The sequence below is a fragment of the Pan troglodytes genome, chromosome 21 (genome assembly GCF_028858775.2).
Source record: "Pan troglodytes isolate AG18354 chromosome 21, NHGRI_mPanTro3-v2.0_pri, whole genome shotgun sequence".
NCBI lineage: Eukaryota > Metazoa > Chordata > Mammalia > Primates > Hominidae > Pan > Pan troglodytes.
The window spans coordinates 37785372-37807636 of NC_072419.2; the positions used below are offsets into that span (position 1 = coordinate 37785372).

Consider the following 22265-nt stretch of genomic DNA (forward strand, 5'->3'; position numbering starts at 1 on the left):
GCTCCTGGAAGATTCTCTGTTTAAGCACCCAGTGTCTTGCCCTGGGTTTTCTAGGTCTCACCTGCCCACCCAAAATCTTTTCTGCAAGCCCCTTAAGGGTGCCCACCCCAGTGCCTGGCCAGCCCTGCACCCGTAAAACACCTTTTAGCCAGTAGAGGGGGCCCACGAGCCCTCTCTCACCAGCTAGCACTTTTCTCACCACCTTCCTCGAAATACTTGGGGGCAGCAAGAGTGTTGGCAGATGAGAGTCTCCCACTCACCATGGTGAGAGTGGTGGGGAGTACCCAGGGCTGACCTGACTCACAAGGGAAGCAGTAACTGTAGAACCTGCCAGCCTCCCTGGTCCCTGTGCCCATATGGCTTCGGCTGATGAGGGCTCAGACTCTAGGTTGCCCTGAAGATCAAGGCTTTGTCTCCAATTCTGCCCACTCCTGGGTTTCTTCCCAAAATGACTACTGTGGGGCCAGTCATGGCACAAGGGCCAGGACCTCTAGAGGCTGGGGTGGGGAAGGACTGAGCCTAGTGATTCTTAGAGGCCTTCTGGGGCCTAAGAGCTGAAATCTCAGCGCCCGGGTTTCCCTAAAGTTTGCTGAAGACAGCAGCCCCGGCCAGCAGGAGACCGACCGCACACCACCCCAAACCAGGCAAACGGTGGCCACAACCCTCATCCACCCACCTGGTATGAGGTCACTGAGTGGGGAAACAGACAGGAGCGGGTGGCCACTATACTGACAGACCCGGGGCTCTCCCTTGCCCAAGCTTCAGGTTCAAAGGCTGAAAATAACAGTGGCTTCCAGTTTGGAAGTGGCCAAAGGACAATCATGACCAGAGACTCAGGAGTATGATTGTAATACCCTCACTAGGTATTGACATGCACTAAGCACCTTGATATAGGATTTCACTTCCTTCTGAGTCTTGGGCTGTATGTGCTATTATTCGCTCCGCTGTGCAGATGAGGGAATTGAAGCAGCTTGCCCATGGACATCGATTTGACCTTAGCCAAGCCAAACAATTCCAGGTTCCTAAGGACCGCAGCTCCTCCCCAGACCCCTGGGACCAAGTCACTGGCTGGTGTGCTGGGCATCCCTGAGCCCCAGCCACCCAATTTTACTGGCTCCAGGGTTCTATAGGAAGGAAAAGGGGTAGAAAATTTCAAAAGGCTTCTTCCTTTCAGGGAGGGGGGTTCCCTTTCAGGGGCTTCTGGAATCTCTACCCACTCCAGCCAACTCTGAGGCCATGTGGTCCTGGAACAAGGCCCCTCTGAGGGTGGCAGATGGGGCAGGCGGCCCAGGCACACAGCATGGTTGGCTCTGCGGCCCAGGGCCCACAAAGGCCTTATTGAGTCACCACCAGCCCCCGGCAGAGGCTGAGGCAGCAGTGGCGCCGAGCGCCTGCCACCTAATGACTGTCCTGGTCCAGCCAGATGTTCCACAGACCTCCAGAGCAGCGGACTAGGGCCCGCCCGGCCAGCCGGCACCGCAGAGGCCACTCTAATTCCAATTAACCAGCTTCAGCTGAGCAAACAGCGGGCAGTGGTGGCCCAGCCCAGGCGGTAGGCCTGGCCCGCAGAGCCTGCGAGTCTAGACTCCAGATGTGAACCGCCACCGCCAGAGTCCCATGGAAAAATGGCACCAGGCCGGGCAAGGATTGGGCCTGCATGCTGGGGAGGGGGTGTGGGTGGTTGGGCAGGGCCCCGAGTGGGCTAGATGCCAGCCTCACCTGGTTTGGGGTGGATTATTAGGAAACTGCTCTAGAACCCAAGTTCTACCCTGCTTTATTAGATTCTGTTTCTGTGCCTCAGTCTCCCATGACTGCGACAAGAGAGAGGGTTCCAAGGGGAAAACCAGCCCTGCTGAGACCCCAGTGTGCACTGACTGTATTTCACGTGACTAGCATTATGCTAGTGCAACTGACCCTTGAACAACACAGGGATTAGGGGCACCAACCCGTCATGGTTGAAAATCTGTATAACTTTTCAGTCCCGCAAAACAACTAATAGTCTGCTGTTGACCAGAAGCCTTACCTGATAACATAAACAGTCAAAACATCTTGTATGTTATACGTACTACACTGTGTACCATAGAGTAAGCTAGAGAAAATGTAATTAAGAAAATCCTAAGAGCCGGGCATGGTGGCTCATGCCTGTAATCCCAGCATTTTGGGAGGCCAAGATGGGCAGATCAGGAGGTCAGGAGATCGAGACCATCCTGGCTAACATGGTGAAACCCCCGTCTCTACTAAAAATACAAAAAGTTAGCCGGGCATGGTGGCAGGCACCTGTAGTCTCAGCTACTCGGGAGGCTGAGGCAGGAGAATGGCCTGAACCCGGGAGGCAGAGCTTGCAGTAAGCCGAGAGAGGCAGGCGGATCACAAAGTCAGGAGTTCGAGACCAGCCTGGCCAATATGGTGAAACCCCGACTCTACTAAAAATACAAAAATTAGCCTGGCATGGTGGCAGGCGACTGTAGTCCCAGCTACTCAGGAGGCTGAGGCGGGAGAATCATTTGAACCCAAGAGGCGGAGGTTGCAGTGAGCCAAGATTGCACCACCGCACTCCAGCCTGGGGGACAGAGTGAGACTCCGTCTCAAAAAAAAAAAAAATTATTCAGTGAAAGTGGATCATCAAAAATAAAGATCTTCATCCTGGTCTCTGTGTTGAGGAAGAGGAGGGGGTTGGTCTTGGTGTCTCAGGGGTGGCAGAGGTAGAAAAAAAGTCCACGTGTAAGTGCACTTGCACAATTGAAACCCGTGTTCAAGTTTCAAATGTATCTTAAGATTTACTTAATCGTTGTAACAACACTTTGAGGTACCTACATCATTCTTACGATGGGGAAACTGAGGCAGAGACCGTAAGTAAGGGCCCAGGGGGCATGTGAACCCAGAGTGTCTGGCTTCCAAGACTCGTATTCACCGTGGTGCTGTTTGACATGATCAGGATAATGGATCCCTGGTTCCTTTTGGGGGCAGCATTGGAGAAGGGGGTTTGGCACCGTCAGAGTCTGACAGCAGGGCTGGCTCCTGCAGTATGAATGAAGCGGTCTTGTGCTCGACTGTGAAGGGGGGTTAGGACCTGCTTCCCAGGGCGGGTCCAGCTTTCTGAGGGAAAGCCTTCAGAGCCTCCATCAGGCCGACACCAGGTACCAGTTAAGCACTGGGCAGGGAACAGAAGTGGTCAAACGCCGCTTGCCGCGACTTGAAACTGCTGAATAAATGGATAATGTCAAGCGCTATGGCTTAGGGCAGTAGTACCTCCGGTTCCTACGATCGTGTCTGGGGTCCCTGAGGAGCAAGGCAAGAGTCGGCCATCCAGGAGGTCAGAGTTCAGCTGTTCTTGCACAAGCAGGGAAGCTGAGTCACCCCAAACACGGGCAAGACTAGCGGTGGTATCAAATGGCTATCAGGGGCGGGGCCTCAGGGGCCTGCCCCTGCCTCCCCGCCCCGCGTTTGGATTCCCTCCAGCATTCCGGGCCAGGGCGCGGGAGGCGGAGGCCGAGGAGAGGACGGGAGGAGGCTGCATCCTGCCCTGGTGCGTCAGGAAGGGCCGAGCGAGCGGGAAGGAAAGCACCACCCCCCACCCCCGCCGCGGCCACACCTGGGTTCTCCAGGCGGGCAGGGGGGCCCCCGGGCCGGCGCCTGGCTCCAGCAAGTCTGGGCCGCCTCCCCGCGCCGCCCCGCGGGGGCCGCCAGATGGGCTGCCCGCCCGCCAGCTTAGCGACGCAGGCAGGAAACGCCGGCCGGGCTGCCAGGAACGCGCGCAGGGGAGGGGGCGGGCCCGGCCGAGCCACGCCCGCCGGAGGGGAAGGAGGGGCCAAGCACCGCCCGGCGGGGACTGGTGAGCTCCAAGAGCCTGCGATCCCGGTCCCTGCCTTTACTAGATGGGTTTCCTTGGGTAGGTCGTTTTACTTCTCTGTGCCTCACTTTCCCTACCTGTAAAGCGGGGCTGCCTGTCTCCGCTCTTTTTCCCTTTTCTCTTTTATTTGTGCAGCAGGGTTTCACTCTGTCGCCCAGGCTGAAGTGCAGTGGCGCGATCACGGCCCACTGCAACCTCGACCTCCTGGGCTCAAGCGATCCTCCCACCTCAGGTGGGAATATAGGTGTGTCCCACCACGCCTGGCTTTTTTTTTTCCCCTAGTTGAAACGGCGGTTCTCACTCTTGCTCAGGCTGGTCTCGAACTCGGGCTCAAGCAATCTTCCCACCTCGGCCTCCCAAAGTGCTGGGATTAGAGGCGTGAGCCACCGCGCCGTGCCTCAGCTATTTTCGTGTGACCGTGTGATCTCAGGACACTTTCTTTCCCTTCTCTTCCTTGGTTTTCTTACCTGAAAAATGGGGTGAACAATTGAACCTCCCTCAACCATGGGCTAAGCCTTTGTTTTCCTCTCCACCGTAGCCCCAACACTTGGCCCATTGCCTGAAACATGAAGGCACTCAGTCTTTGTTGTAAGAGTGACTATAAAGGTTTGGGACAATCCTGAGGGCCTGGCTACAGCAGGCACTTCATAAATGGACACAAATTATCAAATTACCTAGAGTCTAATGTTTACCAACCTGCGGCTTCAGGCAAGTGACTTCCCATCTCTGAGCTTCACTTTCCTCGTCTACATAATGGCTGTGAGGATTAAGTAAAATAAATAAATACATGGAAATCACACATAGTGTGTTCTCAATAGATATTTATGGAAGAGTCTCCAAAATATTAAAAAAAGGGAGATACTATTTTGAGTAAATTTGAGGGCAAGGAATATACAAAGGAGTTAGGTGGCTTGGAAGATTTTTGCTATATATGTAAACTAAGCTGTGTGTGGGTGGGTATTTTGCTTGTTGGTTTTTGACACAGGCTCTCACTGTAGTCCAGGCTGGAGTGCAGTGTGGCAGTCATAGGTCACTGTAACCTTGAACTCCTGCACTCAAGCCATCCTCCCACTTCAGCCTCCTGAGTAGTTAGGACTACAGGTGCATGCTACCACACCCTGCTCACTTTGCATTTTATTTTTTTATTTTATTTATTTATTTTTTTGAGACATAATCTCGCTGTGTCGCCCATGCTGGAGTGCAGTGGCGCAATCTCGGCTCACTGCAAGCTCCACCTCCCGGGTTCATGCCATTCTCCTGCCTCAGCCTCCCAAGTAGCTGGGACTACAGGCGCCCGCCACCACCCTGGCTAATTTTTTTTTGTATTTTTAGTAGAGACGGGGTTTCACCGTGTTAACCAGGATGGTCTCCATCTCCTGACTTCATGATCCGCCCGTCTAGGCCTCCCAACATGCTGGGATTAGAGGCGTGAGCCACCACGCCCGGCCTCATTTTGTATTTTTAAAACTTTGGCCCGGGCGCGCTGTGGCTCACCTCTGTAATCCAGCACTTTGGGAGGCCACGGCAGGCAGATCACGAGGTCAGGAGTTAGAGACCAGCCTGACCAACATGGTGAAACCCTGTCTGTATTAAAAAGAAATATGGTCAGGTACAGTGGCTCACGCCTGTAATCCCAACACTTCGGGAGGCCAAGGCGGACTGATCATTTGAGGTCAGGAGTTTGAGAGCAGCCTGGCCAACATGGTGAAATCCCGTTTCTACTAAAAATAAAATTAGCTGGGTGTGGTGGCATGCGCCTGTAGTCCCAGCTACTCGGGAGGCAGAGGCAGGAGAATTGCTTGAACCCAGGAGGTGGAGGTTGCAGTGAGCCGAGATGGTGCCATTGCACTCCAGCCTGGGCAACAAGAGTGAAACTCCGTCTCAAAAAAAAAAAAAAGTTTTTTAATTAGGCTGGACATGGCTCACACCTGTAATCCCAGCACTTTGGGACGCAAAAGCATGTAGAATGCTTGAGGCCAGGAGTTCAAGACCAGCCTGAGCAACATAGCAAGACTCCTCCCAATCTCTAAAAAAATTTCTTGGCCGGGTGCGGTGGCTCATGCCTGTAATCCCAGCACTTTGGGAGGCCGAGACAGGTGGATCACCTGAGGTGAGGAGCTCGAGACCAGCCTGACCAACATGGTGAAACCCCGTCTCTACTAAAAAATACAAAAATTAGCCAGGAATGGTGGTGGGTGCCTGTAATCCCAGCTACTTGGGAGCCTGAGGCAGGAAAATCTCTTGAACGCGGGAGGCAGAAGTTGCAGTGAGCCGAGATCATGCCATTGCACTCCAGCCTAGGCAACAGAGCACGACTCCTTATCAAAAAAAGAAAAAGAAAAAAAAGGTCGGGCACAGTGGTTTACGCCTGTAATCCCAGTACTTTGGGAGGCCGAGGCGGGTGGATCACGAGGTCAGGAGTTTGAGATCAGCCTGGCCAACATGGTGAAAGCCCATCTCTACTAAAAAAAAATAACAAAAATTAGCCGAGTGCGGTGGTGGGCAGCTATAATCCTAGTTACTTAGGAGGCTGAGGCAGGAGATTGCTTGAACCCAGGCGGCAGAAGTTGCAGTGAGCCGAGATGGTACCACTGCACTCCAGCCTGGGCAACAGAGGGAGACTCAGTCTCAAAAAAAAAATAATAATAATAATTAGGCTGGACACGGTGGCTCTCATCTGTAATACCAGCATTTTGGAATGCCGAGGTGTGTGGATTGCTTGAGGCCAGGAGTCTGAAACTATCGTCGGCAACATAGCAAGACTTCATCTTTACAGAATTAAAATTTAATATTAGCCAGAAATGATGGCACACACCTGTAGTGTCAGCTACTCACGAGGCAGAGGCAGGAGGATTGTTTGAGCCAAGGAGGACTGCTTGAGCTTGGGAGGTCAAGGCTGCTGTGAGCCATGATAGTGCCACTGCACTTCAGCCTGTGCAACAGAGCAAGACCAGGTCTCAAAAAAGGCCGGGCACCATGGCTTAAGCCTGTAATCCCAGCACTGTGGTAGGCCACGGCAGGTGGATCACTTGAGCCCAGGAGTTACAGACTGGCATGGACATCATGGCGAAACTATCTCTACAAAAAAATACAAAAATTAGCCGGATCTGGTGGCTCACACCTGAGGTCCCAGCTACTCGGGAGGCTGAGATGGGAGGATCACCTGAACTGGAGGTGAGCCATGATCGCACCACTACACTCCAGCCTTGGTGACAGAGACCCTGTCTCAGAAAAAAAAAAAAAAGAAAAGAAAATTAGATGTAAAAAACATTGAAAATAAAACAGCACATTTGGCCACCCATAGATTACTTCCAGATTTTTTTCTATGCTTTTTTTTTAACCCAAATCAGATCTAAATGAAGTATTTTTTCCATAGTTAACTTTCTTCCCATTTCAGTCAGTTGCCATTTCATCTCACACCCAGACAGCATCCAACCTTTGTTATTTTAAGGCAGACAGGTGTGACAAACAAGGCTATCTTCATGTGAAGGCAGACCCCAGCAGAGAATGCCTGGTGGAGTCTTTGATGGGCCCTCCCTACTGCCTTCCCAAAACCATGGGTCCCAGCTCTGTGCCCCCTGGGATCAGCCCAGTTGGGGATACCCAGCGAAGGTGCTGCTTCAAGACCCCCATGGGCCTGCCCACCTCAGACAGGTGCTTTCCTTTGCTGCCAGACCCCCATGGGCCTGCCCACCTCAGACAGGTACTTTCCTTTGCTGCCAGAAGCTGGCCACCCACCCCCTCAGGCTACCCCAGGTCCCAGCTGGGCTCTGAAGTGCGGGAGGGGAGGTGGAGGCACTGGTAACACTCAGATGCAGAGGTGGTGAGGGAAAATCCAGGGTACTGAGTCTGGAAAACAGATTTCTTAGGTGTGGACTTTGGGGGAGAAGCTGAGCCTCTTTCTGCCTGACCGGGATCCTTTCTTCTTGACAGGTTCTCTATGCAACTATGCGTGCATGTTGCGGGGGGCGGGGTAGGTGTTTGACTGACAGTGTCTGCTCCTGTGAGGATCTATTCTGATGGACCGGGTTTGGTAGCTCATGCCAGTTATCCCAGCACTTTGGGAGGCCAAGGCGGGTGGATAACCTTAAGTCAGGAGTTCACAACCAGCCTGCTCAACATGGTTAAACTAAAAATACAAAAAATTACTCTGGCGTGGTGGCACACACCTATAGTCGCATTGTGTCCGTAATTGGCAGGTTCTTGGTCTACACTGACTTCAAAAACGAAACTGCAGACCCTCGCAGTGAATGTTACAGTTCTTAAAGGCAGCGTGTCTGGAATTTGTTCCTTGTGATGTTCGGATGTGCTGGGAGTTTTTTCCTTCTGGTGGGTTCGTGATTTCACTGGCTCAGGAATGAAGCTGCAGACCCTCGCGGTGAGTGTTACAGTTCTTAAGGCGGCGTATCGGGAGTTGTTCGTTCCTCCCCGTGGGCTTGTGGTCTCGCTGGCTTCAAGAGTGAAGCTGCAGACCTTCCACCTGAGTGTTACAACTCTTAAGACGGCGTGTGTGGAGTTCTTCGTTCCTCTCGGTAGGTTCGTGGTCTCACTAGCTTCTAAAAGTGAAGCTGCAGACCTTTACAGCGAGTATCACAGCTCATAAAAGCAATGTGGAACCAAACAGCCAAAAAAAAAAACAAAAAAAACAAAAACAAAAAAAACAAACAAAAAAAAAACCCACACACCGTGCAGAAAGGAACCCCAGTACATTACCACTGCAGAGTCGGGCAGCCTGCTTTTATTCTCTTATCTGGCCCTACCCACATCCTGCTGATTGGTCCATTTTACAGAGAGCCGATTGGTCTGTTTCACAGAGAGCTGATTGGTCCGTTTTGACAGGGTGCTCATTGGTGCTTTTACAATCCCTGAGCTAGACCCAAAAGTTCTCCACGTCCCTACTAGATTAGCTAGATACAGAGTGCTGATTGGTATATTTACAAACCCTGAGCTAGACACAGATTGCTAATTGGTGCATTTACAAACCTTGAGCTAGATACAGAGTGCCTATTGGTGTATTCACAATCCCTTAGCTAGACATAAAGGTTCTCCAAGTCCCCACCAGATTAGCTAGATACAGAGTGCCGATTAGTGCATCCACAAACCCTGAGCTAGACACAGGGTACTGATTGGTGTGTTTATAATCCCTTAGCTAGACATAAAGGTTCTCCAAGTCCCCACTAGACTCAGGAGCCCGGCTGGCTTCACCCTGTGGATCCCGCACAGGGGCTGCAGGTGGAGCTGCCTGCCAATCCCAGGCCGTGTGCCGCCCGCACTCCTCAGCCCTTGGGGGGTCGATGGGACCGGGCGCCATGGAGGAGGGGGCGGCGCTCGTAAGGGAGGCTTGGGCTGCACAGGAGCCCATGGGGCGGGCGGGGCATGGCGGGCTGCAGGTCCCCAGCCGTGTCCCACGGGGAGGCAGCTAAGGCCCGGCAAGAAATCCAGCGCAGCGCTGGTGGGCCAGCACTGCTTGGGGACCCGGCGCACCCTCTGCAGCTGCTGGCCCGGGTGCTAAGCCCCTCACTGCCTGGGGCGGCGGGCCGGCCAGCCGCTCCAAGTGCGGGGCCCGCCAAGCGCATGCCCACCCGGGACTCTAGCTGGCCCGCAAGCGCCAGGCGCAGCCCCGGTTCCCACCCCTGCCTCTCTCTCCACACCTCCCCAAAGGCTGAGGGAGCCGGCTCCGGCCTCGGCCATCCCAGGAAGGGGCTCCCACAGTGCAGCGGCGGGCTGAAGGGCTCCTCAAGCGCAGCCAGAGTGGGCGCCGAGGCCGAGGAAGCCCCAAGAGCGAGGGAGGGCTGCCAGCACACTCACCTCTCGCCATCTACTCAGGAGGCTGAGGCAGGAGAATCACTTGAACCTGGGAGGCGGAGGTTGCAGTGAACTGAGATCGCACCACTGCATTCCAGCCTGGGCGACAAAATGAGACTGTCTCAAAAAAAAAAAGGAGAGTCTATGCTAATGTTTGGGTTTCTACAAGTTGTGGGTAATGGTAAAGTTGAAATCTTACGTGGACCAGTGCTGTAGATGGGTTTCTATATGGTTGTGATTGTGAATGCATGATTGTGTGTGTCTAAGTATGTTTAGGAATATGTGTTTCTGAGAACATTTGTGAGCAAGTGCCTGCATTGGTGGGTGGGTGTGTGTAATTGGTGTGTGGGTATAAGAGAGACAGATCATGTGGAAGTGTTTGGGTTGATAAAAGGGCTTTTGCAAGGGCATTGCCTGTGCGAGTTTGTGAATGTGTGCTGTCCCATCTGCTTGCTTGCTTTTTTTTTTCTTTTTTGTTTTTTGAGACGGAGCTTCGCCGTTGTTGCCGAGGCTGGAGTGGAACGGCGGGATCTCGGCTCACCGTAACCTCCGCATCCCAGGTTCAAGCGATTCTCCTGCTTCAGCCTCCCGAGTATCTGGGATTACAGGCATGCACCACCACGCTCGGCTAATTTTGTATTTTTAGTAGAGAGGGGGTTTCTCCATGTTGGTCAGGCTGGTCTCGAACTCCCGACCTCAGGTGATCTGCCCGCCTCAGCCTCCCAAAGTGCTAGGATTACTGGTGTGAGCCACTGTGCCCAGCCCTGCTTTCTGCGTGTGTGTGTGTGTGTGTGTGTGTGTGTTTCAGGTCTTGTTTCTTTGGTTCATGCTTCCCTTTGCCTGGGTCATCCCCCAGTGGTGCAGTCACAGCTCACTGCAGCCTCAAGCTCTCAAGCTCCTGGTCTCAAGCAATCCTCCCACCTCAGCCTCCCAAGTAGCTAGAACTACATGTGTACACCACTGGCCTGGCTAATTTTTTTCTTTCTTTCTTTTCTTTTTTTTTTTTTTTTTTTTTTTGAGACAGTGTCTGCCTCTGTTGCCCAGGGTGGAGTGCAGTTGCGCAATTTCGGCTCACTGCAACCTCCGCCTCCTGGGTTCAAGCGATTCTCCTGCCACAGCCTCCCAAGTAGCTGGGATTACAGGTGCACGCCACCACGCCCGGTTAATTTTTTGTATTTTTAGTAGGGACGGGGTTTCACCATGTTGGCCAGGCTGGTCTCCAATTCCTGACCTCAAGTGATGTGCCTGCCTTGGCCTCCCAAAGTGCTGGGCTTACAGGCGTGAGCCACCGCGTCCGGCCAGGCTAATTTTTTAATATTTTTGTAGAGACAGGGTCTCACTATATTGTCCAGGCTGGTCTCAAACTCCTATCCTCAAGCAGTCCTCCTTCCTCAGCCTCCCAGAGTGCTGGGATTGCAGGCATGAGACCCCGCACAGTCTGTTTCTACAGCGGCCTCTCTGCGGCTTCCTCTCTTCTGGCCTCATGGAGAAACCCCAGAAAGAGCATAGACTCTGGAATTAGAGAAACAGGGTTTGGAATTCTGTGCCATTCTCTCGCTGTGTGGTTTGGCCAACTGATTCAAAGGCTGTTTCCTCATTTGTAAAATGGAGATATATAGTCAGTGGTCCTTGTTATTATCTCCCTGCTACCTGCCCCCTTCCCAAACACCAGCCAGTCTTCTCTGCTCTGGCCAAATTGATAATAGCTTTTGTTTTTCAAGCCTAAAACCAGCTTCTTCCAGTTTGCTCAGCAGCTATTTGCTAATCATCCAGAGTGACCTAGGACGTATTTACATGAGCGGAAGAGCCACTCCGGGAGAGTGCTGCTGGGAATGCCTCCACAGAGATGCTGATTGTACACATGCTGCGTAAGCCTCAGATTTTTCTGTTCAGGCCCAAATGCGCAGCACAATCTGTGGGAAAGTTGCAACAGAGAAAGCAAAAAAAACCAAAACGCAAAAAACGAGTTTTTACTTCCTTAATAAAATTGGTTTTGGTGCTCACTTTGGCAGCACATATACTAAAATTGGAACTAGACAGAGATTGGCATTGCCCCTGAGCAAGAATGACACGCAAATTCGTGAAGCCTTCAATAAAAAATAAAATAATTTTGTTTTCCCAATCTGTGTCTCTTTTAAGCCCCACAGGATAGAAATGTCCTAAAATAAGAAATTAAATAAGAGGGGAAGCCCCATGATCTGTTCTGGTTTTTTTGGGTGGTGGTGGTGGTGGTGTTTTTTAATGGGTCTCTCAGGATTCCACCAGACCCACTTCCCAGCCGCTGTGTGGTCTGGGCCTGAGAACACCAAGCCCCCCGACCTGCGGCCCACGCCCACCCACCACCCAGCCTCGGCAGCGCTTTCCCAGGATTCACATGGTAATGAAGGCATCCATCTTCTCCCAGACACACAGTGGGCCCTGCGACCCTCCCAGGGCCCACACAATGGCCCACAGCGCCGCGGCCCCACCACCTGTTGGATTTTCCCAGGGAAGGGAGTGAGGGGGTGGAGGGGAAGGGCAGTCCGTCTCTTCCCAGCCCCCAGCCCCATTTGCACCCTGGTCGCAAGAGTCACTCAGCGAGGGCACCCATGTCCTCGGACTCTCAGTCCATCCTCAGCACCCTGTTTCCTCATCCTCAAACTGCAAGGTGGTTGGGAGGATTCTAATGGGAATGGTAGTAAGGACACGCTCAGGAACTGTGGATTGCCAGACAAAGAGAGCAAAAGGCCGGGCGCAGTGGCTCACGCCTGTAATCCCAGCACCTTGGGAGGCCGAGGCGGGCGGATCATGAGGTCAGGAGTTCGAGACCAGCCTTGCCAAAATGGTGAAACTCCCATCTCTACTAAAAATACAAAAATTAGCCAGGCGTGGTGGCGCGCGCCTGTAATCCCAGCTACTCAGGATCTGAGGCAGGAGAATCGCTTGAACCCGGGAGGCAGAGCTTGCAGTGAGCCGAGATCACCCCATTACACTCTAGCCTGGGCAACAGAGCGAGACTCCATCTCAAAAAAAAAAAAAGCCATCAATAATAATGAACTTGATAATGACTAATTAATAATAAACAGGCTCATGCCTGTAATTCTGACACTTTGAGAGGCCAAGGCGGGAGGATTGCTTGAACCCAGGAGTTCGAGACTAGCCTAGGCAACATAGCGAGATCCCCTCTCTACACAAAGTACAAAATAATAATAATAAGTAATAATAAGGCCGGACAAGGTGGCTCACACGTATAATCCCAGAACTTTGGGGGTGGAAGCAGGTGGATTTCTTGAGGCCAGTAACTTGAGACCAGCCTGGGCAACACCTGTCTCTAAAAAAATACAAAAATTGGGCTGGGCATGGTGGCTCCCGTCTGTAATCCCAGCACTTTGGGATGCTGAGGCAGGCAGATCATGAGGTCAAGAGATGGAGACCATCCTGGCCAACATGGTGAAATCCAATCTGTACTAAAAATAGAAAAATTAGCTGGGTGTGGTGGCATGCACCTGTAGTCCCAGCTACTTGGGAGGCTGAGACAGGAGAATCCCTTGAACCAGGAAGCGGAGGTTGCAGTGAGCCAAGATCGCGCCACTGCACTCCAGCCTGGCAACAGAACGAGACTCCGTCTCAAAAAAAAAAAAAAAAAAATTGGCCAGGCTCCAGGGCTCATGCCTGTAATCCCAGCACTTTGGGAGGCCACAGCAGGTAGATCACCTGAGGTCAGGAGTTCAAGACCAGCCTGGCGAACATGGTGAAACCCCATCTCTACTAAAAGTACAAAAATTAACTGGGCGTGTTGGAGGGTGCTTTTAATTCCAGCTACTCAGGAGGCTGAGGCAGGAGAATCGCTTGAATCTGGGAGGCAGAGGTTACAGTGAACCAAGATTGCACCACTGCGCTCCAGCCTGGATAACAGGGTGAGACCCTGTCTCAAAAAAAAAAAAAAAAAAAAAAAAAAAAAATATATATATATATATATATATATATATATACACAAAAATTAGTCAGGGCCCGGCGCAGTGGCTCAAGGCCTATAATCCCAGCATGTTGGGAGGCCGAGGCGGGCAGATCACAAGGTCAAGAGATCGAGACCATCCTGGCCAACATGGTGAAACCCTGTCTCTACTAAAAATACAAAAATTAGCCGGGAGTGGTGGTGCTTGCCTATATTCCCATCTACTCAGGAGGCTGAGGCAGGAGGAGACTTGCTTGAACCCCAGAGGCAGAGGTTGCAGTGAGCCTAGATCGCACCAATGCACTCCAGCCTAGCAACAGAGTGAGACTCCGTCTCAAAAAAAAAAAAAAATTAGCTGGGATTTTAGATGTGTACCACCACATCCGACTAATTTTTATATTTTTAGTAGCGACGGGGTTTTGCCAAGTAAGCCAGGCTGGTCTCGAACTCTTAACCTAAGTGATCTGCCCACCTCGGCCTCCCAAAGTGCTGGGAATACAGGTGTGAGCCACCACACACATCCGAGTTGTACAATTTAAATGGGTGAATTGTATGGTATGTAAATCATCTCTCAATAAACCTGTTAAAGAAAAAAAAGGGGGCTGGGCGCAGTGGCTCACACCTGTGATCCCAGCACTTTGGGAGGTCAAGGCGGGTGGATCACGAGGTCAGGAAATCAAGACCATCCTGGCTAACATGGTGAAACCCTGTCTCTACTAAAAATACAAAAAATTAGCCAGGCGTGGTGGCATGTGCCTGTAATCCCAGCTATGCGGGAGGCTGAGGCAGAAGAATCGCTTGAACCCGGGAGGTGGAGGTTGCAGTGTGCCAAGATTGTGCCACTGTACTCAGCCCGGGCGACAGTGCGAGACTGCATTTCAAAAAAAAAAAAGGTAAATTCTAGAAATGCTCCTGTTTCTGACCACCCAGTACAATGATAAGGCAATCACTACCTCCAAGGTCCCCACTTCCCATATCCCTCCCCCACTGCACTCCCATCCCACTTCCAGGTGGCTATGACTGAGCAACTGTTAGACCTAATTAATCATGGGTCCAGGTGAGTTTTGCCCACTTGTTGTTCACAGATGTCTCCAAACTACACAATCTCAGAGTGGGTAAAAACCCCAGGGCCATAGGGCTTTTTTAAATCTTTTCTGGATCCAGACCTCTCCCCTTTATATTTTAATTTCATTTCATTTTTGAACATGTATTACCTAATACATGTTCCTGATACAACGCTGAAAAACAACGGATGTCTCCCTTCTTCCCTATTGGAGGCAGCCACAGTCATCAGTTTCCTAGTGAGATACAAGCAAATACATATGTAATTTTGTTTGTTTGTTTGTTTGTTTGTTTTTTTAAGAAACTGGGTCTAGGCTGGCCTAGAACTCCTGGGCTCAAGTGATCCTTGGCCTCAGCCTCCAAAGTAGCTGGAGCTACAGGAGCATGCCACCATGCTCCACTTCAGACACAAGTGGTGTTTCCATACAGGGTCAGTTAAAAACAACAAAAAACACTGATGGTGATGAGACATGAATACTAATAGGTGGTCACATGAGAATAGAAAATTGCAGGCTAGGTGTGGTGGCTCACACATGTAATTCCAACGCTTTGGGAGGCCAAGGAAGGAGGACCTCTTGAGGCCAGAAGTCCAAGACCAGCCTGGGCAACATAGTCAAACTCCGTCTCTACAAAAAAATACAAATATTGGCCAGGCGTGGTGGCTCACACCTGTAATCCTAGCACTTTGGGAGACTGAGGTGGGTGGATCACTTGAGGTCAGGAGTTGGAGACCAGCCTGGCCAACACGGTGAAACCCCATCTCTACTAAAAATACAAAATTAGCCAGATGTCGTGAGGCACACCTGTAATCCCAGCTACTTGGGAGGCTGAAGCAAGAGAATCGGTTGAACCCAGGAGGCAGAGGTTGCAGTGAGCTTAGATTGTGCTACTGCACTCCAGCCTGGGCAAAGAGCAAGACAACATCTCAGAAAAACAAAACAAAACAAAACAAACAAAAAACTAGCCAGGTGTGATAGTGCAAGCCTATAGTCCCAGTTCCTCAAGAAGCTGAGGCGGGAGGATAAATTGAGCCTGGGAAATCAGAAGCCTTGACTCCCATTTCTGGATGGGAGAGGTAGCTAAATCTTTTTTTTTTTTTTTTTTTTTTTTTTGTGACGGAGTCTGGCTCTGTTGCCCAGGCTGGAGTGCAGTGGTGTGATTTCAGCTCACTGCTACCTCTGCCTCCTGGGTTCAAGTGATTCTCCTGCCTCAGCCCCTGAGTAGCTTGGATTACAGGTGCCTGCCACCACACCCGGCTAATTTTTGTATTTAGTAGAGACAGGGTTTCACCATGTTGGCCAGGCTGGTCTTGAACTCCTAACCTCAGGTGATCCTCCCGCCTGGGCCTCCCAAAGTGCTGAGATTACAGGAGTGAGCCACCGCGCCTGGCGCCTAATTTTTATCACCAGATGAGATCACAGATATTGCACTTACTGTGTTGTCCCCCACAGAATAAAAACCGCACAAGACTGAGACTTCTGTTGATTCTGTTCACTATATACAAGCGTAAAACCAAAAATAAAATGCTAGGGGCCCCCAACCGTCTGAACGGACCCCTCCTCTCTGCCAAGAGCATTCCAAAATGAATTTGAAAAATGAGTTTAGGCCACGATGGAAGCGGGTGAGGGGGAAGCGTCGAACTTGTCTCATTACACCCTCCTTCCTTTTGGAATTCAGGAAAAGCTGACTAGCATTAACATCAACACAGACGTTAAGTCTGATAAGAAACATTTACAGTCTATTCTTACTTAAACCTGCCACCTGGAGGTTTCATCTGCATAATAAAACATTGGTCGCCACAACCACTTATTGTAACCCAGACATTCCCTTCTACAACCCTGGGCACACTCCTGAGGCTGTGTCATGGGTACATCCTTAACCTCGGCAAAACAAAAGTTCTTTTTTTTTTTTTTTTTGAGACGGAGTCTTGCTCTGTCGCCCAGGCTGGAGTGCAGTGGTGCAATCTCGGCTCACTGCAACCTCCGCCTCCTGGGTTCAAATGATTCTCCTGCCCCAGATTCCCAAGTTGCTGGGATGACAGGCGCGAACCACCATGCCCAGCTAATGTTTGTATTTTTAGTAGAGATGGGGTTTCACCATGTTGGCCAGGCTGGTCTCAAACTCCTGACGCCAGGTGATCCATCCGCCTCGATCTCCCAAAGTGCTGGGATTACAGGCGTGAACCACCAAGCCCAGCCGTTTTTGTTTGTTTGTTTGTTTGTTTTATTTTTTCAATGTAGAGACAGGGTCTCCTTGTGTTGCCCAGGCTGGTCTCAAACTCCTAGGCCCAAGCAATCCATCTGCTTTGGCCTCCTAAAGTGCTACTATTACAGGTGTGAGCCACTGTGCTAGGCCAAAATAAACTTTCTAAATTGATTAAGACCTGTTTCAGATGCTTTTGGGTTCACACCAGTCATAATAGATTAGTACAACAACAATATTCTGCTCACTGTAATATGCCAGCGCTGGCCCACAGCCTGGCAAGCAAGAGATGCTCCACAGCTTCCAGAATCCTGGACTCCAGCCCCAGCCCTGCCTGGTACTCGCTGCCACCGTGGACAAGTTACTTATCACTCAGGAGCTCCCTGTTCATAGTCCCTAACCTGAAAGGGATTTTTTTTTGAGACGGAGTCTCACCCTCTCGCCCAGGCTGGAGTGCAATGGCGAGATCTCGGCTCACTGCAACCTCAGCCTCCGGGTTCAAACGATTCTTCTGCCTCAGCCTCCAGAGTAGCTGGGATTACAGGTGCCCGCCACCACGCCCAGCTTTTTTTTTTTTTTTTTTTTTTTGTGAGACGGAGACTCGCTCTGTCGCCCAGGCTGGAGTACAATGGCGTGATGTCTTCTCACTGCAAGCTCCGCCTCCCGGGTTCACGCCATTCTCCTGCCTCAGCTTCCCGGGTAGCTGGGACTACAGGCGCCCGCCACCACCACGCCCGGCTAATTTTTTGTATTTTTATAGAGACGGTGTTTCACCGTGTTAGCCAGGATGGTCTCGATCTCCTGACCTCGTGATCCGGCCGCATCGGCCTCCGAAAGTGCTGGGATTACAGGCGTCAGTCACCGCGCCCGGCCTACGCCCAGCTATTTTTTATATTTTTAGTAGTGACGGGGTTTTACCATGTTGGCCAGGCTGGTGTCGAACTCCTGAGCTCGTGATCCGCCCGCGTTGGCCTTCCAAAATGCTGGGATTACAGGCGTGAGCCACCGCACCCGGCGGATTGATTTTTTTTTTTTTTTTTAGCTTTTTCATTCTGTCTCGGCTGCTTAAATCAGAATAGAGACGACCTTCAGCACAGAGTGGCTGTAAGAATTAAATAAGATAATGCTTTAAAGCGCTGGTAAGAGCTTTATAAATATCAGCGAACACTGCTGCCGCTATGCTCATGGTGGTGTGGCAGACAGCGGGGTGCAGAAGAAGAGGGGTGGGGGGAAGGCGGTCACATAGGGGAGGGGGGTTCAGACCAGATTCCTGAGATGTCATTTTTAGTACTCTCCAGCAAGAAGGTGGGACGGCTGGTGTGGTGGAGGAGGCTAGAGGTACAAGCTTCACCTGAGATGTCCTTAGACCCTGACCTCAGCTCCCACCGTCCTAGTGGTGCCGGGCGGCGGCCACGCCAGCCGCATCTTCCCCCGGCCAGCGCAGAGCTGCCGCTGGGGAAGGGCGGAGGGAAGGCAAGCTGGTTTTTCCCAGGCTCCCCCGGCTCCTGGAACATCTGGCCGCGAACATCTGCCCTTCGCTTTTGTGGCGCGGCCGCAGGCCGGCCTCGCACCCATCTGCCGCCTCACCGGCCCCCGCCCCATCTGCGCGCCGCTCCCCTGGGGCGGTTCCTGGCGCCCTCGCCCCCGCCCGCCGGGCCTGGTTCCCACGGGCCGAGTGCGGGAAGCCGGGGCGGCCCATCTGCCGCGAGCGGCTGCCAGGCGCGGCCGGTCCACCGCCCAGGCGTCCCCAAAGGGCGGGACCGGCGCCCAGCAATGTCTTTCAGGCGGGTGCGCCCCCGAACAAAGTCGGGGTGCACGGCCTCTCCCCGCGCGGCTGGACCCAAAGTCGCTGCCCGGGGCTGCTGGGTTCAAGGGCGGCCGCCGCCCCTCCTGCTTCTCCCCAGAAGGGCCCGCGTGCCCCCCTGTCCGCCGCCCAACACCCGCTCTTCCTCCCGCACCGAACGCTTCGGGCTCACTGACGCGCCGTCTCCATCCTAAGCCCCAAACCTTCAAAGTGCAGGAGACAACTGTCACGTCACCCTGCAAAAAATACTAACGTCTGATAATATAAAACGCTGGTGTGGACGTGGGAAAATAAAAACTGCCAACTGCGTTGGCCCCTCAGCCTGGAATACCCCTTGTCCTCATTGCCTGCTTAACTCTTGATTTTGTGAAATATAAAAAGTACCGAGAAATATAGCGATTTATGTTCCTAATACCACATTCCCACCACCCAGGACTGACAACTGTCAGCTGTATTTGCGCCTATTTCTCCTCCTCCAAAGAACAAACCTTTACAGATAGTGCTCCTGTCTTTTTGTGTTTTTTGTTTTGTTTTGTTTTGAGACAGAGTCTCGCTCTGTCCCCAGGCTAGAGTGCAATGGCGCAATCTCGGCTCACTGCAACCTCTGCCTCCCGGGTTCAGGCGATTCCCCTGCCCCGTAGTCCTCCCCAGTAGCTGGGACTACAAGCGCATGCCACCACACCCAGCTAATTTTTGTATTTTTAGTAAAGACGGAGTTTCACCATGTTGTCCAGGATGGTTTCAATCTCTTGACCTCATGATCCGCCCGCCTCAGCCTCCCATAAAGCTGGGATTACAGGCATGAGCCATCGCCCCCGGCCTTTTTGTGCTTTTTGTTTGTTTGAGACAGAGCCTCACTCTGTCACCCAGGCTGGAGTGGTGCAGTGGTGTGGTCACAGCTCACTGCAGCCTTGAACTCCAGGGCTCAAGGGATCTGCCCACTGCAGCCTCCACAGTAGCTGGGACTAGAGGTGCCCATCACCAGGAGCAGCTAATTTTTGTTTTGAAGAGACAGGTCTCACTATATTGCCCAGGCTGGTCTGGAAGTCCTGGGCTCAAGTGATCCTCCCGCCTTGGCCTCCCAAAGTGCTGGGATTACAGGCATGAGCCAGCAAACCGAGCCACTAGCCTTCTTTTAACCAGGGCCCTCTTCCCTTTTCTCTAAGACTATTTGCCACCCCACCCACCATGCAATCCCCCAATTACTGTTAATATAATGACTTGGGTATGTTTTCTTCCAGGTTATGTTTCTTGTTACTTTTACTACATGTAAATAAATTAGCATTGTGTGTGTTTTTAAATTTATACTTCTAAAAAAATCATTCTGCATTTTCCCTAAGCAACATTTTATTATGCAGGTATCTAGCAGAATACACACAGACGTAGCTCATTCCTGTTCAATGCTGGGTACGATTCCATCGCCATTTCCCTGTTTTCTTGTCATTGGACAAGTATGTAGTTTTCAATTTTGGGGTTTTTTTTTTTTTTTTTTAATTAAAATAGACATGGAGTCTCGCTATGTTGACCTGGCTGGTCTTGAACTCCTGGCCTTAACTGATCCTCCCATCTCGGCCTCCCAAAATGCTGGGGTTACAGGCATGAGCCACTTGCAACCGGCCTAGTTTTCAATTTGTTGTTGTTGTAGAAATGGCTGTCACATTCTTGCCCACATCTGCTTTCTTGTGTGCAGGACTCCCAGGGTATGTCCGTGGGAGTGAATCACTGGCTCGTAGGGTGTTTTCAAATGTTCACTTTTGGTGGATATTGCCAAATTGAGTTCCCAAGTGGTCATACCAGTTTACACACCCACCAGCACTGGATGAGTGTTATTTTCCCACATGCTCACCAACATTTTTTTTTTTTCTTTGAGATGGAGTCTCGCTCTGTCACCCAGGCTGGAGTGCAGTGGTGCGATCTCGGCTCACTGCAAGCTCCGCCTCCTGGGTTCACGCCATTCTCCTGCCTCAGCCTCCGGAGTAGCTGGGACCACAGGCGCCCGCCGCCACACCCAGCTAATTTTTTTGTATTTTTAATAGAGACAGGGTTTCACCGTGTTAGCCAGGATGGTCTCAATCTCCTGACCTCATGGTCTGCCCGCCTCGGCCTCCCAAAGTGCTAGGATTACAGGCGTGAGCCACTGTGCCTGGCTTCACCAACATTTTCTATATTATCAGACTTTAAACTTTTGTTTTATTAATTTTTTTCTTTTTGAAGACAGACCTATATTTTAATTTTATTTTTTGAGACAGCATGTCACTTTGTCACCCAGGCTGAAGTGCAGTGGCAGCATCTTTGCTCACTGCAGCCTCAACCTCCCAGGCTCAAGTGATCCTCCTGCCTCAGCCTCCCTGGTAGCTGGGACTACAGACATGCCATCATGCCTGTCTAATTATTTCCTTAAACTATTTTCTTTTTTTTTTTTTTGAGATGGAGTTTCGCTCTTGTCACCCAAGCTGGAGTGCAATGGCGCGATCTCGGCTCACCGCAAACTCCGCTTCCCGGGTTCAAGCAATTCTCCTGCCTCAGCCTCCCGGATAGCTGGGATTACAGGTGCCTGCCACTATGCCCGTCTAATTTTTGTATTTTTAGTAGAGACTGGGTTTCATAATGTAGGCCAGGCTGGTCTTGAACTCCTGACCTCAGGTGATCCACCTGCCTTGGCCTCCCAAAGTGCTGGGATTACAGGTATGAGCCACCACACCCAGCCCTTTAAAATATTTTCTGGAGATGAGATCTCACTATATTGCCCAGTCTGGTCTCAAAATCCTGCGTTCAAGTCATCCTTCCACCTTGGCTTCCCAAAGTGCTGGAATTATTGGTGTGAGCCACGTGCCAAGCCAGACTTTAATGTTTTTTGCAGGGTGACACGGCAGTTGCCTCCTGCTGACATCCCAGATATGCAAATGCTGGGGCTCAGGAGCATCTGCCTAACCCTTCCTCACTTTGTCTGTCTCAGCTGGACTATCACCTCCTCCTTCAGGAAGGCCTCCCCAGTCTACCTTAGCTGACTGGCAGCTTCCCATAACCTCGTGTGCTTTCCCATCACAGCACTGGGAACTTGAGGGGTGACTGTCTCATTATGGTCTGTCTTCCCCAGCGGACTGTGAGCTCCCCAGGAAGAGGTCACATTTGCAGGGCCACTGAACAGGCTGAAAGGAACACAAAGTTGCTACAAATAGTACTTTTGTGGAAGGCTCCATCTACTTGAAGTAAAGAATTCCTTTCTCTAATTCCTACAAGGTACGCCCTTGGGATGGCAGTAGCTCACCTACCCACCACACCTCTGTGTCCTCAGCATCTGGATACAGCAGCAAGGAAGCACCACATGGCTGGTGGTGTTTATTCCCATTTGGGTACCCTCAACTAAATGTAGCTCTGAAGAGCATGAGCCTAGGTCATGTTCTTTCCATGCTTTGCCTAGCACAAAGCAAGTGTACACTAACCATTTATTATTTAATGATTCTAAAGCTCTGTATTTCAGTGGTGGAGGATATACCCAATTAGAGGTATTATAGTCACTGTAATAATAACTAGTGCCTACTGAATGCTGACTGCCAGGAACCTGTGTGGTTTTTTTTTCTTTTCCTTCTTTTTTTTTTTGAAACAGA

General features: G+C 51.4%; 1 pseudogene; it reads left to right on the forward strand.

The window, feature by feature from the left end:
* The first annotated feature begins 11651 nt into the window (after positions 1-11651).
* Positions 11652-11767, forward strand: LOC112206547 (U6 spliceosomal RNA; annotated as a pseudogene).
* Positions 11768-22265: the final 10498 nt, after the last annotated feature.